Source organism: Canis lupus, chromosome 12 (genome assembly GCF_011100685.1).
Source record: "Canis lupus familiaris isolate Mischka breed German Shepherd chromosome 12, alternate assembly UU_Cfam_GSD_1.0, whole genome shotgun sequence".
Taxonomy (NCBI): domain Eukaryota; kingdom Metazoa; phylum Chordata; class Mammalia; order Carnivora; family Canidae; genus Canis; species Canis lupus.
In genome coordinates, this window is record NC_049233.1 from 1,044,853 (window position 1) to 1,050,852 (window position 6,000).

A 6,000-nucleotide genomic window follows, 5' to 3' on the forward strand; every position below is an offset into this window, starting at 1 on the left:
ATCATTTACTGTATGAGCAATACCTGTGAACAAGATAATCGTGTGAATAAAATGTGTACTGAAATAAGTTATTCATTTTTAATATGCTATTTAAATTATTTTCGCCAACCTAGAGTGGAACAGCCAGTGCTCATCTCATCATTTGCCCTCCTTGGTACCTGTCACCCACTGACCCCATCTCCCCACCCACCTGAAGTAAATCTATACAGTGATTTGTTTGAATTTAACATTTTACTGTATCGCCCTGAAATCACTGACTCCAGTGACTTCTGCAGCACCAAGTGACACCATCCAGAAATTTCTCTAGAACTGTCTGAAACCCTGATCTTTGTGGCAACAGGGGCAGCACCTGTGCCACCACGTAAGGGTTTCAGCTAGGACGGCCACCTGATACACTGAATTCCTCCCATCAAGAAAACCCCTGGTTGTTATAAGCCTTAACTTTAGCATTTAAATACGGGAGTAAAAGACTTCTTGGGACATACTTGGAGGTGCAGTGATGACGGCTTGCGGCCCACCTGGTAGCCTTTCCCACACTGGTCTTGTTCTGGCGGCAGCCGGGTTGGCAGCAGCGGGAGCAGTGACACCGGCTGCGGGGAGGGCGGGCTCCCAGGCTCTCACAGCCTCGGTCACGGTCACGGTCACGGTCACCGAGTCCGATGCTGCGACGCTGCTCAGAGAGCGCCAGCTCGGGATGGCACCGTCCGCGCTTGCTTCTCTCCCCACCCGTCGCGTTCCTGCCCAAAGCTCTACTATTCCAAGACGTGCCCGCGGGAGGGAGGCTCGTTTATAATGTTCTTCGACTTTTCTCTGGATGCTCGCTGATGATTTCCGCGGCAAGGGCTCCGCGCAGCTCTCACACGGCCGCAGAGGAGGGCGCCGGGGAGATTGCACAACAGCAGCGGAAACTGGTTTTTTTTTTTTTTTTTTTTTTTTTTTTTTTTTTTTTTATTTATGATAGGCACACAGTGAGAGAGAGAGAGGCAGAGACACAGGCAGAGGGAGAAGCAGGCTCCATGCACCGGGAGCCTGATGTGGGATTCGATCCCGGATCTCCGGGATCGCGCCCTGGGCCAAAGGCAGGCGCTAAACCGCTGCGCCACCCAGGGATCCCGGAAACTGGTTTTTTAATGAAAAACGCCAAGGAGTGTTTCCTTTGAAGGAAATCATACACCAAACTGAATTCTGCGGGTGCACAGTGGGTGTGGGTTTGAATTAGTCTATGGCAGGGGCGGGGGCAGGGAGGGCGTTGGGTAATCGTCTCCCCGGGGTTTTACGGCGTCGGCCGCGTCTCTCCCATCACACAACACACGCGTGCACACGGACACACGGACACACGGACACACACACACTCCCCACACGTGCATGACTAGGTCCTCGGTCAGTAGATCCCGGAGCCTCCTCTGAACCCGCTGCCTCCTCCCTCAGGATGGCGGCAGGATTTCCCCAGGCCGCCCAGCCACTCAAGCTCCTGCATCTCCTGCCCGCGGGCTCCCTGGAGCCGCACCCCTTCCTCTGCCGCGACCCTGGAGGTGGAGGCAGAGTGTGGAGCGCAGGGGCTGATGGAGGAGCCAAGTCCCTCTGGCAACCAGACCCAGATCTTCACAGGCCAGGTGAAGAGGAGCCGCAGAAATGGGAGAATGTGCAGCGGTCCTACCACCAACCACGGGGCTCAGTCTGGACGGGCGCAGCCCGGAGCGAGCAGCCTGGGGCCTGGGGAGAAGCAGGGGGACGGTGCCAAGCCCTCACCCCGACCCCCGGGGCTGGGAGACCCTCCTGCCGAGTGTCCCCCAGGGTCAGGCGGGGCAGCAGGTGCACAAGCTGTCCCTCCAGAGTGAGGCTGGTCCAGTGCCCAGGGGGCGGGAGCTGTGTGACATCACTAAGTTGTTACCTAGGCGCACTCTGTGGGTCACCGACTCGGTTCAGGTCCCTCTCTGCGCGGAACCAGGCGGGATCCCTGGCGTTTGTCCTCACAGAGCTGACGGCTGAGACGGGGAGGTGCCCATACTCCTCCCAGCGCGTGCCTACGCTGGTGAGGCATCCTGACAGCGCTGGGCGACAGGCTCGTCCTGAATGTCCCACGGGAAGCAGAGACCTGGCTCACAGAGTTCACAGGCCAGATAGCCCAGGGCTCAGGGGAAGTGTCCTCACAGGTGGGCTGCGTAGACTCTGATGTGTGCGGATGATCTGGGTCGATGGTGGGGGTTCCAAGCAGTCAGCAGTTGGCATAAGCGAGGTTGGGTGGCACTGGGCCCAGGGAGTCAGGACGGAGGTTAGTAATTTCTAGTTAAGGTCATGAGGGATTAGCTCAGGAGAGGGGCAGGGCAGGGGCTGCATGTGGAATGCAGGCAGGACCCCGGGAGAGGCACAACCAGAGGCGAGCGGGAGGCTGCTCAGGTCGCACCAGCGGGTCCTACAGGAGCAGGGGAACCCCACTTGGCCAGTTGGTCCCGCACAGGCACCGATGCAGTCCTGCAGTCTGAGGGCTCCCATGGGACAGGAGGGCCACGCTCTGCCCTGAGCTCCGGTGCAGGCTGACGGTGGCACCGGGATCCGTCCCAGAGCTTTCCGGACCTGGGGACGCAATCTCAGAAGAGATGCTCCTGTGACTCTCATCACTGAGGGGATGACAAAGGTGTTAGGAGCCATGTGCGGGACGCAGGAGCAAGACCACGACCATCCTTCCTGCTGGATCACCACATCCAGTCTAGAGAGTGCATGTTCCCCACGGAGGAGCCAGGGCGGCTGCAGGGGCAGATGCTGCAGGGGCTTCGGAGGCAGGCTCCGCCCCCTCCGACCCTGCCTGGTCCCGGGGAGGAGGTGGGCAGGCCCCCACCCCACAGCGCCCCATGGCTGTGAGCTCCAGGAGGACATCAGGACCCTGGGGCAGTGGCAGGATGGCTACAACAAGGGCGGTGACCCGAATTTGGACACAGGGCTGCCTCTGGTGGCCTCCTCATTGGCTCTCAGCAGCACAGAGGGGAGGCCGTGGCACTCTGTGGAGGGACAAGATGTACTGGAGGAGCAGTGCTTCCTGTGGCTGCACAGGTACTGGGAGCTGCGGGCAGGAACACCAACCGCACTGGGAAGGACTTCCCACAGGCCAGCCCTGCAGCTCTGCCCAGCCCCAGTGGGGGGCAGCCCTCTCTCCAGAGCCGTGGGGGGTGCCCAGGGGTGATCACACACAGGGGTGCAGGACAGCTAGTGGGGGGGGGCATATGCTGAGGGCAGCTCCCCCATCCTGAGTCCCTGGGGCACTGCCGTGTCACTCACTCTTCTTAGGCCCAGGCCGGGAGAAAGTTCTCTCAGGAGAGCACAGGACTAGCTCTGAGGCTCGTGTTTTCACCTTTCAGCCTCTTCCCCCTAGAGATCCTGTAGCTGTGAGTACCTATAAATACTTACCTAGGAATACTGAGTTACAGGCTTGGTAAGACGGTGGAGAGTCTTTGAAAAGGCTCTTCCCTTGGAGCGAAATGTCAGAAGGGGTTCCCACCCCTTGTCTTCAAGGCTAGAGTGGGTTCCTTCTACCTCCTGAGAGGGAACACCCCTGCCTCACCCCCATAAGCAGCCAAACCCTCAGGAGTCATGGCATCTTGGTTTGTGGAGCCTATGCTTTTCCAGAAGGCCTTGCCTTAGCCTCCCTGTTTGGTCTCCCACAGAGCCTCCCAGAACACACATGACCCACTACCCCCACCCCCGACAATAGGGTCACCCTGAGGGGCTATGTGCCCTGGGCTCCTGCCCTGCAGGTATCACCCTGACCTGGCAGTGTGCCAGGGAGCATCAGACCTAAGACAGGGAGCTTGTGGGGACCAGGAAGAAGGGGATGGAACCATCCAGAAGTGGGTGGCCATTGTGCTACCTTCTGAGATGAGGAGAGATACACATGCCATGTGCAGCATGAGGAACTACCTGTGCCCATCACCCTGAGACAAAAAAGAGACCCTTTTTTTTTTTTTTTTTTTTGCAAGGAAAAACTTTTATTCAGAATAAGCATTAGCAAAATGAAGGTAGGTGCCTCATAATGCAGGGCCACAGAGTACTCTGGTACTCAGAAACAGATTAGAAAATCATTACAAAACTTTGCTACAGATTAAAATAAACTTGAAACCACAATCATTGGCTATAAAATGCCGCTGTATGGAATCACTAAAAATAAAAGGTGAAAATCTTCAGACGATTTGTTCTCTTGCTTGCCCAAGTTGCAGGGAGTCAACAGCCCTCAGAATCCAGTGCAGCTGTGACACCCAAGGCCAGGGAGTGATCAGAGGACCCCTCAGCCCCACCGCTGTGGCCCTGCCATTGAATCTGCATGAAGACCACCTGGCCTCCAGGTTCAATTAAGTGCTTGTGATTCTCCCAATGAGGACTCCCAATAATAATAAGAAGAAAACAGGAGCTACATTGGTGGGACTCCCTTCTCCGGGGTTCTGGTTGATAAAAATTTCAGGCAATGTTTTAAGGGATTAGGTGAATTGAATCATTTAAAGCTTCATAATAACCCTGTGAGATGGCGAAAGGTACCAACCCCAATTCATGGTCAAGGAAACCAAGGTCACGCAGAGGTTAAGTGATTTGATTGGCTCACACATGCCATCATTAAATAGCCATCTTCCCTGTCACCACACAGGTCCACTCTGAGTCCCCTTCCTCCCTGCACTTCCCAACGTCTCACACACACACTTCCTTAGCTACTAGCACACAGTCCGCCCCTCACCACCAGAAGATGTGCCCTACCAGGTGGGCACATTTAGCCTGTTTTTGCTGCCCTGAGGTGTCCTAGATGCCTCAATAGTGTTCCTGTGTCTCGCACTCAATTGCCACTTGGGGAAAGGATCAGCATAGAGCACCTGTCTCTTCTAGATGACCCCCAGGCCACAGGTTCTCATGGCAGGGACCACTTTCCTCACCAGCGCTGGTCTCCTCCACGACGTCCCCATGTCCTCCTCCCACAGCATCCCTCCTGCACAGCACAGGAAACAACTACAGTTCTCCCTTCAGAAAAGGGATACCCAGATTATGGGTCATGCATTCCAGACAAATGTGGATTCACCTCAGACTCTGCTTCATCATGCTATGAATTAGGAGTGGAGCCAGAACTAGGCTCAGTAGAGCCAGGGGCGGGGGGGGGGGGGGGGCAGGCAGGTGAGCAAGGAAGATAGAAACTAACTGAAATCTAATAAGGAGTGGATCCTTAATCCACTCCTGTCTCTAACTCCAGAATCTGCTTTTTAAAAGATATGAGGGAAAGATGGACAGAATGATCCAGAACAGCTCCCAGAAGGAGGTGAAGAGATGGATGGGTCTGAAAAGTCATCTTGCAATTCCACAGCGACTCCTTTGTGCAGGGACTCACTGGGCCTCATGGACATGAGAAGAGACCGAAGGACCCCTGTGGCTGTCCCAGACTGGGGGACAGCTGGGCAGCATGAGACCAGGCCTTGTACCCAAGAAGAAGAACAGGCCAAAATCTCTAAGAAACAAATCAAAAATAGACACTGAAAACTTGGGGGCTGAGTCCTGACCCAGACCTGAGCCTCGGCCCCCCTGGTCACGGGAAGCGCTTGCTGCACAAGATCCTGGAGGAGGAGAGTCCCAGTCCCTGTGATCCCAGGCCTGGTGGGACAAGGGTCCACTGGAGGGACAGGGACTAGGGAGCAGCCACGATGACCCAGCTGAGAAGTGACCCTGTCAAAGCCCAGGATGCACTGAGCACAGGCTGGGCACAGTCCCCTCCATGCAGGCTCCTCACAGGTTCTCCTGCGTGTCCCCCCCCCCCCCCCCCCCCCACCAAGCACAGCAAGGGTCAGACTCTGGAAGGTTCCCAGGACTTCTGTTTAGTTCCTCTCTCAGACTTCAGGAATCCTCTTTTCAGATTAACCCGTCAACCCCTCCCGGCAGGAAAGGAAGAAAACAAATTCGCATCCGTTTTTTTTAAATATGAGAGAGAGAGGCAGAGAGAATCTCAAGCCAACTTCCAGCTTAGTGTGGAGCCCCCCT

At 55.9% G+C, this 6,000-nt stretch overlaps 1 long non-coding RNA gene across 3 annotated transcripts; it reads left to right on the top strand.

Annotated features, from left to right (window-relative positions):
• The first annotated feature begins 1,795 nt into the window (after positions 1–1,795).
• On the top strand, positions 1,796–5,729 carry LOC111098211. Of its 3 annotated transcripts, none has more exons than XR_005367523.1 (3): positions 1,796–3,048; positions 4,203–4,334; positions 5,239–5,729. It is a non-coding gene; the product is annotated as an uncharacterized LOC111098211 (long non-coding RNA). The 3 variants fall into 3 exon arrangements; XR_005367525.1 differs by lacking the exon at positions 5,239–5,729 and adding an exon at positions 3,283–3,380 and having other exon boundaries at positions 4,203–5,047; XR_005367524.1 differs by lacking the exon at positions 5,239–5,729 and having other exon boundaries at positions 1,796–2,153; positions 2,563–3,048; positions 4,203–5,047.
• The last annotated feature ends 271 nt before the right edge of the window (positions 5,730–6,000 follow it).